At 36.8% G+C, this 10,000-nt stretch overlaps 1 protein-coding gene and 1 long non-coding RNA gene across 2 annotated transcripts in view; both read right to left on the reverse strand.

Annotated features, from left to right (window-relative positions):
• Nucleotides 1-10,000, reverse strand: part of LOC137988531 (uncharacterized) — a gene marked incomplete at its 5' end in the record, with an annotated part of 670,231 nt that overhangs the window by 90,350 nt on the left and 569,881 nt on the right. The gene's annotated exons all lie outside the window — the stretch shown is intronic.
• LOC137988499 (uncharacterized) lies at nt 4,306-9,089 on the reverse strand. The gene is made up of 3 exons (XR_011120792.1): nt 8,978-9,089; nt 4,772-4,821; nt 4,306-4,428 (listed from the first exon to the last, which is right to left on the reverse strand). It is a non-coding gene; the product is annotated as an uncharacterized lncRNA (long non-coding RNA).

The following is a 10,000-nucleotide window of genomic DNA, read 5'->3' on the forward strand; positions in this document are numbered from 1 at the left end:
ATATTTTGTTCACATATTTCTCACCTGACATAAATGATAATCTAAGTTGTTTCGTGTAATGATACAAAGAAAGGACAAAGAAAGCGCAAAGAGCAAAGAAAGAACAAGGGCAATTGATTTTTACGAGCTAAGAGTGTATAAACACTCGTTCAAGTTTTAGCATTTTTGCTCCTTCCTTTTCTTAGTTCCACACAACAGAATTTTTATATAATTTAGCAAAAGCTTTAGAAATTAAAAAAGAACATCTTCTATACGTGATTGTGCGTATTTTCTATTAAAAATAAATTAAATTTAAGCCTAATATTTTTTCCCGGAAATCCAGGCAGGAGGGTGGGTCTTTTGTCTTGGAAATCCAGACAGGAGGGGGGGTCTTGGGCTTCAGGAAATCCAGGTGAGAGGGGGGGTTAAAAAACGACCCCATCCATCGGGGGGAGTGGATTTTTTCTGGAATAACCCATTATGCCCTTTCACCATCTAGAAGTCAATGCCATAATATGTACTGTGTACATGTACATTTTCCCAAATATTGCTTAACGATTACACACCTCCTTTCCTCCAGTGGTTGTTGGGTGTTGCTGCACAAAATCATCAACCTGTAGCTCATTATCAAATACTGCTGTTCCAAACAGGGGTTCCCTCACACTTTTGCCAGCTGCTTTATTGCGACCTATGAACAATGCATCAATGGATTCCAGAAGACACAATTTTAGCAATTGCATAGAGAAGCCATGATAAAAATTCAGTGATACCAGTGCAACGTTCTAACCAACTGACCTATTAAGCCATTGCGTTGGGCGCTGGTCACTTGTGGGTTCGAATGTTCCTATTATGATTCAGTCAGTGCTTGTACAGTGTCATCTTTGAAAATCGGGGCAATATACATGTACCAGTACCAGTATTTGTATGGATCCATACCAACTTGAACATATGCACAGTCATATGAACATATATGTTTTAGACAGATATAATTGTGCACTTTGTAAAAACACAGTCAAATTATTAATACTCACCTGAATTCTTCACGACTGTCAATTATGACTGGATATAATTTCCTCTGATTCTACAGCAGTAATTTGGAAAATATATTAAAATTGAACAAAATTACACCTACAATAATATTAAAAATACATGCATAAGAGAAAGCTCCCCATAGGGGCTTTTCAGGGCCAAACAAACACAGCCAACGAAACGACAGAAAAATGCAACCACAACAACTGTAATCCCAACTGGCCAGAGGCAAACTAGTTGGTTATTTACAAGTGCAGATGATAAATTGAACCAGAGAATGCCAGGAACAAATTGAACGAATGGAAAGAGCGGGCCTTGAACTTGGAATCTCAAGGCAAGCAACCCCAATCACTGGACCACACTGTTCTGTTGTTTCAATTAACCAATCTCTACAAACACAGATTACTTTATTATTATTAGTAGGTGAAATATACCAGTTCTTTTGGACAAAGAAAATAAGTTAACTACACATCTGTTGTTTCTGTGTAGTAACGTGGTCACAGTTAAAGTGACATGAAAACAAGTTTAAAAAATATTTAATAATGTTATATACTGGTAGATGGAATTTTATGTCCAACAGCAAGCACTCTCATTGACTAAGTTGAGGTCAAATGACACCTAAACAATAAAAATGTTTGCCAGCTAAAGTCTCTGATCAGGCAACAATGCAAAATCTATGAAATCAGAGGGTAACAATGCACTGTAACTTGCGAATGTTCACCAACGACCTCCTTTGATTTTGTTTTTTTTTTTTTTGGGAGAGGGGGGGGGAGGGGGGCACATAACAAACTAATTAATGACCGGTAAAGCGAGAAACAGTTCAGTTTGTTTCCCCTGATTCTCACTGGTTCCCTCAGCTTATGCCTCGGGGAAAACATTCAATTTGAGGGAAACTAAATTAACTATTTCCATTGGGACACTAATTAAGTGAATAGTATTTAGGGTTACCAGCCAACAGCAATGCATTTAAAATTCTGCAATTCATGATACAGTTCAGCAAAAGGTCAATAATTATTAGTAGTATACTGAATGGAAATAATGAATGATTAATTTGCAATTTGGATACAGAATGCCACTAAATTATTGATCAAGTTTCTCACACATTCCTTTGAAGCCAGTATACAATATTCAAGTCACATCTCTAAGGGAATAACAATGCCTTCAGCATTGTAAGGGCCCTTATATCTATGCCTTATACGTAACATCTGTCAATAAATATTGGCAGTTACATGATGTAATAGCTGCAACAATTTAGAACAAGTTTTTAATGTGTGAATGTGAAGTGACATAACACCACAAACTAATTACTATCATTACAGGTTGTGGTTGTTAGTGGTTGTGGTTTCGTTTTCTTGCGATTGATTCATTTGGCTTTTTACTCGAAACTCAAGGACATTTTATTTAAAATTAATAATGTTTAATGGTTTTGGAATTTTCAAAGTAAGGATAAGGCAGCTAAGTTGCATAATAGCTCAAATGAAATGATCTGGCATACTGTACACATTAAAGTTTATTCTCCGTCCTCTTTTGCCTAATTATATACAGAATTCCTCAGGGCATGCTATTTCCATATTTTGGTATTTTAGAATAAATTTAAACACAACTCTGTGGGCGTGTGAACAACAAAAGACACCCACAATAAAAACGTCTCACAGGATTTTAAGTGTTCCTGTGTTGTGTAAATGATTTGATGTTATTGGGGCTCATGATTATTTGCATGAATGTTTCACCCTGACAGGCTCTCAATTTAAATTCATAATATTATTAGCTACACAAATCTTACATGAGGAATGTTTAAATACACTGTATATCAGCTTTAATGGACCATCATTTATCACCAACTCCTATTTAAGGTTGAATTTTCTTGAGTATGCTCTCAAAAATAAATTACCATACATTTTGTTGCAAAACTGCATTCTATGGGTTCATTATTAAACATACTCATCAAGAAAATATGCAGGACCACATTGATACACAGAAAATAAACACATCATAAATATGACATTAAGCTAGATTGTATACTGTCTTAGAAAGACTGCATGACAATTCCGGGGATGGGGGTTAGGGGATGAAGGGTTAGGTGGTGAAGGGTATCATAGCTGAAATAACCCAAACCTCTACAAAAATCCTAAACTGAGGCCTAGTATTTATCCAAATCATAGTGTTTAGGCCTAAGTAGGCTATCAATTTTGTAAAGGTTTGGGTTGTTTCAGGTATGGTACCCTTGAAATCATGCACTCCCTACCCCAAACCCTAACCCCTAACCTCCTACCCCCGGAATAGTCATGCCGATCTAAAATGATAGCAAATAATGTTAGTTAACCTTTCGCCTTGCTTCATATTGATAAACCTCTTGCGAAATTCATGGCGGCAAGCTCTCCCAAATATTGCCGTTTCACAGAGTGCAGAATAGCGGGATCTTGAACGGACTGCATTCCCTGCCATGAAGTCACTACATTCCTACGATATAACAATATTTTAAAAAAGAAAACATTAAAATCCTGGCACATGCCTGAATAGTGTATCCTCAGAATATTGGGTTGTTCCAAAAAAATTCCACACCCCCCCCCGACGGATGGGATTCTGGAAATTCTCGCGGGAGGGGGGGTCAAGGACCCTGGAAATCCAGGCGGGAGGGGGGATTGAACTCGAAAAAGTCTTCTGCAGGGGTCATCTGAACCGATAGTTCACGCGATTCGAACGTTTTAGTTCGGTGACAGTTTAGCGCTCTCAGACCCTGAAAATAGTAGAAATATTTTGTTCACATATTTCTCACCTGACATAAATGATAATCTAAGTTGTTTCGTGTAATGATACAAAGAAAGGACAAAGAAAGCGCAAAGAGCAAAGAAAGAACAAGGGCAATTGATTTTTACGAGCTAAGAGTGTATAAACACTCGTTCAAGTTTTAGCATTTTTGCTCCTTCCTTTTCTTAGTTCCACACAACAGAATTTTTATATAATTTAGCAAAAGCTTTAGAAATTAAAAAAGAACATCTTCTATACGTGATTGTGCGTATTTTCTATTAAAAATAAATTAAATTTAAGCCTAATATTTTTTCCCGGAAATCCAGGCAGGAGGGGGGGTCTTTTGTCTTGGAAATCCAGACAGGAGGGGGGGTCTTGGGCTTCAGGAAATCCAGGTGAGAGGGGGGGTTAAAAAACGACCCCATCCATCGGGGGGGTGTGGATTTTTTCTGGAATAACCCATTATGCCCTTTCACCATCTAGAAGTCAATGCCATAATATGTACTGTGTACATGTACATTTTCCCAAATATTGCTTAACGATTACACACCTCCTTTCCTCCAGTGGTTGTTGGGTGTTGCTCCACAAAATCATCAACCTGTAGCTCATTATCAAATACTGCTGTTCCAAACAGGGGTTCCCTCACACTTTTGCCAGCTGCTTTATTGCGACCTATGAACAATGCATCAATGGATTCCAGAAGACACAATTTTAGCAATTGCATAGAGAAGCCATGATAAAAATTCAGTGATACCAGTGCAACGTTCTAACCAACTGACCTATTAAGCCATTGCGTTGGGCGCTGGTCACTTGTGGGTTCGAATGTTCCTATTATGATTCAGTCAGTGCTTGTACAGTGTCATCTTTGAAAATCGGGGCAATATACATGTACCAGTACCAGTATTTGTATGGATCCATACCAACTTGAACATATGCACAGTCATATGAACATATATGTTTTAGACAGATATAATTGTGCACTTTGTAAAAACACAGTCAAATTATTAATACTCACCTGAATTCTTCACGACTGTCAATTATGACTGGATATAATTTCCTCTGATTCTACAGCAGTAATTTGGAAAATATATTAAAATTGAACAAAATTACACCTACAATAATATTATGAATACATGCATAAGAGAAAGCTCCCCATAGGGGCTTTTCAGGGCCAAACAAACACAGCCAACGAAACGACAGAAAAATGCAACCACAACAACTGTAATCCCAACTGGCCAGAGGCAAACTAGTTGGTTATTTACAAGTGCAGATGATAAATTGAACCAGAGAATGCCAGGAACAAATTGAACGAATGGAAAAAGCGGGCCTTGAACTTGGAATCTCAAGGCAAGCAACCCCAATCACTGGACCACACTGTTCTGTTGTTTCAATTAACCAATCTCTACAAACACAGATTACTTTATTATTATTAGTAGGTGAAATATACCAGTTCTCTTGGACAAAGAAAATAAGTTAACTACACATCTGTTGTTTCTGTGTAGTAACGTGGTCACAGTTAATGTAACATGAAAACAAGTTTAAAAAATATTTAATAATGTTATATACTGGTAGATGGAATTTTATGTCCAACAGCAAGCACTCTCATTGACTAAGTTGAGGTCAAATGACACCTAAACAATAAAAATGTTTGCCAGCTGAAGTCTCTGATCAGGCAACAATGCAAAATCTATGAAATCAGAGGGTAACAATGCACTGTAACTTGCGAATGTTCACCAACGACCTCCTTTGATTATGTTGTTTTTTTTTGGGGGGGGGGGGGAGGGGGGCACATAACAAACTAATTAATGACCGGTAAAGCGAGAAACAGTTCAGTTTGTTTCCCCTGATTCTCACTGGTTCCCTCAGCTTATGCCTCGGGGGAAACATTCAATTTGAGGGAAACTAAATTAACTATTTCCATTGGGACAGTAATTAAGTGAATAGTATTTAGGGTTACCAGCCAACAGCAATGCATTTAAAATTCTGCAATTCATGATACAGTTCAGCAAAAGGTCAATAATTATTAGTAGTATACTGAATGGAAATAATGAATGATTAATTTGCAATTTGGATACAGAATGCCACTAAATTATTGATCAAGTTTCTCACACATTCCTTTGAAGCCAGTATACAATATTCAAGTCACATCTCTAAGGGAATAACAATGCCTTCAGCATTGTAAGGGCCCTTATATCTATGCCTTATACGTAACATCTGTCAATAAATATTGGCAGTTACATGATGTAATAGCTACAACAATTTAGAACAAGTTCTTAATGTGTGAATGTGAAGTGACATAACACCACAAACTAATTACTATCATTACAGGTTGTGGTTGTTAGTGGTTGTGGTTTCGTTTTCTTGCGATTGATTCATTTGGCTTTTTACTCGAAACTCAAGGACATTTTATTTAAAATTAATAATGTTTATGGTTTTGGAATTTTCAAAGTAAGGATAAGGCAGCTAAGTTGCATAATAGCTCAAATGAAATGATCTGGCATACTGTACACATTAACATTTATTCTCCGTCCTCTTTTGCCTAATTATATACAGAATTCCTCAGGGCATGCTATTTCCATATTTTGGTATTTTAGAATAAATTTAAACACAACTCTGTGGGCGTGTGAACAACAAAAGACACCCACAATAAAAACGTCTCACAGGATTTTAAGTGTTCCTGTGTTGTGTAAATGATTTGATGTTATTGGGGCTCATGATTATTTGCATGAATGTTTCACCCTGACAGGCTCTCAATTTAAATTCATAATATTATTAGCTACACAAATCTTACATGAGGAATGTTTAAATACACTGTATATCAGCTTTAATGGACCATCATTTATCACCAACTCCTATTTAAGGTTGAATTTTCTTGAGTATGCTCTCAAAAATAAATTACGATACATTTTGTTGCAAAACTGCATTCTATGGGTTCATTATTAAACATACTCATCAAGAAAATATGCAGGACCACATTGATACACAGACAATAAACACATCATAAATATGACATTAAGCTACATTGTATACTGTCTTAGAAAGACTGCATGACAATTCCGGGGATGGGGGGTAGGGGATGAAGGGTTAGGTGGTGAAGGGTATCATAGCTGAAATAACCCAAACCTCTACAAAAATCCTAAACTTAGGCCTAGTATTTATCCAAAGCATAGTGTTTAGGCCTAAGTAGGCTATCAATTTTGTAAAGGTTTGGGTTGTTTCAGGTATGGTACCCTTGAAATCATGCACTCCCTACCCCAAACCCTAACCCCTAACCTCCTACCCCCGGAATAGTCATGCCGATCTAAAATGATAGCAAATAATGTTAGTTAACCTTTCGCCTTGCTTCATATTGATAAACCTCTTGGGAAATTCATGGCGGCAAGCTCTCCCAAATATTGCCGTTTCACAGAGTGCAGAATAGCGGGATCTTGAACGGACTGCATTCCCTGCCATGAAGTCACTACATTCCTACACTATGAAACCAGCTTTTGTGAAAAAGTCGTGAAATAGCCCTGAAAAACTGTTTATCTTTATTTTCATGGCCATGAAAACTGCATTTACAAAATTCATGGTGCTTACTTGATATTCCTTGTGCACCATGAAAATACTGTAAAAATTATTCACTCCATTAAAATGTCTTGAATCAAATTGGAATTTGTTTTCATGGCCCTCAAATAGCCCATGAAAATAATGCCTTTGGTACCTATACCATGACAAAGCAGTGAAAATAAATTACTGAATTTTCATGATAAACTTACTAGTTCTATGATTTTCAAGACCCTGAAAAGACACTGAAAACCATTGCAACTAGTACAAAATTATAAGCAGAGAAATGTTTTTAAACTAGGTATAATTCATTCTTTTTGTATGTTAGAAACTGTCATTTACACTAAAAATTAATTTACTCTGCACCTCATTTATACCTTCTACAATGTACAATGTTCATGACTTTTCATCAGTCTTTCTATTCTACAGCTACTATACCTGTTGGCTACTAGCTATTAAGTTGAACCTCCTTAAATGGACACCTTCCTACAAACATGCTGTACTGGTCACTGAGATTACCAAATAATAAAAGGTCAAATTCTAAGCCACATACAAACACTTATTAAATACTGCATGTTTAAGTCCAAATGGAAGATAAGACATCTGGTAATGAAAAATGTTATGATGTCACAATTGCAAGTGGTACATGGACTCATGTAACCACTAACTGGCTGTTTAGTGCAATTTACATGTAGGTATGAGTGGGTTTGTTTAAGTGAAGAGTGGTTGATTTCCAAAAACTGGTGCATCTAAAAACCAGGAATTCCAAATTGTGCCATTAGCAAAACTCACTGAGTTAGAACTCTAGGGAATTTTTGGGAATTAAAAGCAAAAGGGGTACTGTTGCATTCAGCAGTTACGTCGCCATGGGTGCACCTCTTCGGAATCGTATTTTAAAAGTCACGCAATCGAGATACGTTTCTGGTGGCATGTCTATATCGTAGTATTCTTAAAGCAAAAAACTCGCTGAAATGTGCATCCAATTTGTTTTGGCCAGCTCATGATGGTGCTAGTGCTTCAAATCATGGCCTTGTTCGATGAACGGTACTCGCTCACTACGTTGTGGTGTCATCGATCAGCCTTTCGAGCTTACAACTACGACTTAGTGTTAAAGCGCTAAGGCAGAACGTTAGAACTGATGGAAAGAACGTTAGAGCGTTGGCACAAACCGTTAGAGTGTTAGTAAAAAACATTAAGCCAATCTTCAAAACCGTTGAATATCTGTCAACCGTCCGTTAGTTTAAGCCGTTTAATGGCCAATCGTTAGTGTACGTTTTCCCGTGGAAGGTCACATTTAAGGAAATCTTTAGGAATTCCATTCAATGATTCAACTTGAGTGAGTTAAAATGCTTTAGAGAATTTTTTCCAATAGTACTGCATAGTCCAGTGAGACAACAATCAAAGCTTAAGTGCCCTTTTAGGATTTGATTCCATCTGGTGCCTTGAAAAAATGAGCTTAACTTCAATCTTGTTACAAGGTTTGGTCTTATTCAAAGCATGTCTTTTGAGATAACTCATTCTTCGTATATACATGTACTTGGCTTAAGCAGTGTCCCTTAAAAGGCTCCAAACTTTTAACATAAAATCACTGTGTACACGGATAAATGAAAAAGAAAGCTTTTATTCTGATGCACTCCATAAAATGTGAGAAATCGAAATATCAGCAACGGATTACCTTATTTGATGCGCTCACGATCAGCCTTTAACTTTAAGACGAACAGGAACATGAAGGATGGATTACTCTTGAAAATTATACACTCCAAGTCAGCACTTAATCGTTTCAATGAACTCCAGTATCTTTCGAATCTTGCTCATTTTTTGTCAATGTATAATGAATCTGACCATCATTGGAGAGATTGTTATCCTCCGCCATCTTGGATAACACGTGAGATTTTGGTCGGCAGTCAGTGGTGACTATAATTGGGGATACATGAAGTACCTAGGTAACCAGTCCAGGCTCTTTAGCTCTTGGGCGAATTTTGAGCGGTTTTATTCAAACGTTCATATCAACGATCACAAATTTGTGGTGACGATTGTTTTGTTAGTTACCCTTTAAATGCTGATCCAGGCAAGGAAATGCTTACAACAACTGAAGTAAAAAGGTAAGCGTTAACTTGAAGCGAATAACATTTGATTTGATGCCTTATTTTTCCTCAAAATTACCAACGATGTAGACTTCAAAATTGTCATTGTCACACCTTCAAGTCAATTTGTCAGGCAAGAATACTTAATTTGGCTTAAATGCTATAACCCTGTAAAAAAAAGTGGTATACCTTTAACAAGAATAATGAACTTTTAGATCAAATAGTAAAGCAAATGATTTGATGTAAAAATGCTCATACGGCAAATTACATGTATAGAAGGTTTCAGGGTTGCCGACGCCATCTTGGTTGTGGGGCAAACGCGGCAAAAGTTACAGTGAATGTCTGGGAAAAATCGTGATTTTGATGCTCGATAACTTGAAGAAGGTTGAAATTCTACAATTTCTATGAATTACAAACTAAAAATACTAGCTAAAAGAGGTAACCGATCAAATTTGAGAATTGTACTCTTGCAAAGAAAGGCGCAAATTTAAATTTGTATTTTTCATATATTTGTCTGTAAAATGGAGCCGTTCGCAGGAAAATTTAGAAGGATTTGTATGAAAAATTAAAAAGACAATTTCTCGCTTCTCAGCGAATCGATGCCAATCAAATTT

The sequence above is a fragment of the Montipora foliosa genome, unplaced genomic scaffold (assembly GCF_036669935.1).
Source record: "Montipora foliosa isolate CH-2021 unplaced genomic scaffold, ASM3666993v2 scaffold_420, whole genome shotgun sequence".
NCBI lineage: Eukaryota > Metazoa > Cnidaria > Anthozoa > Scleractinia > Acroporidae > Montipora > Montipora foliosa.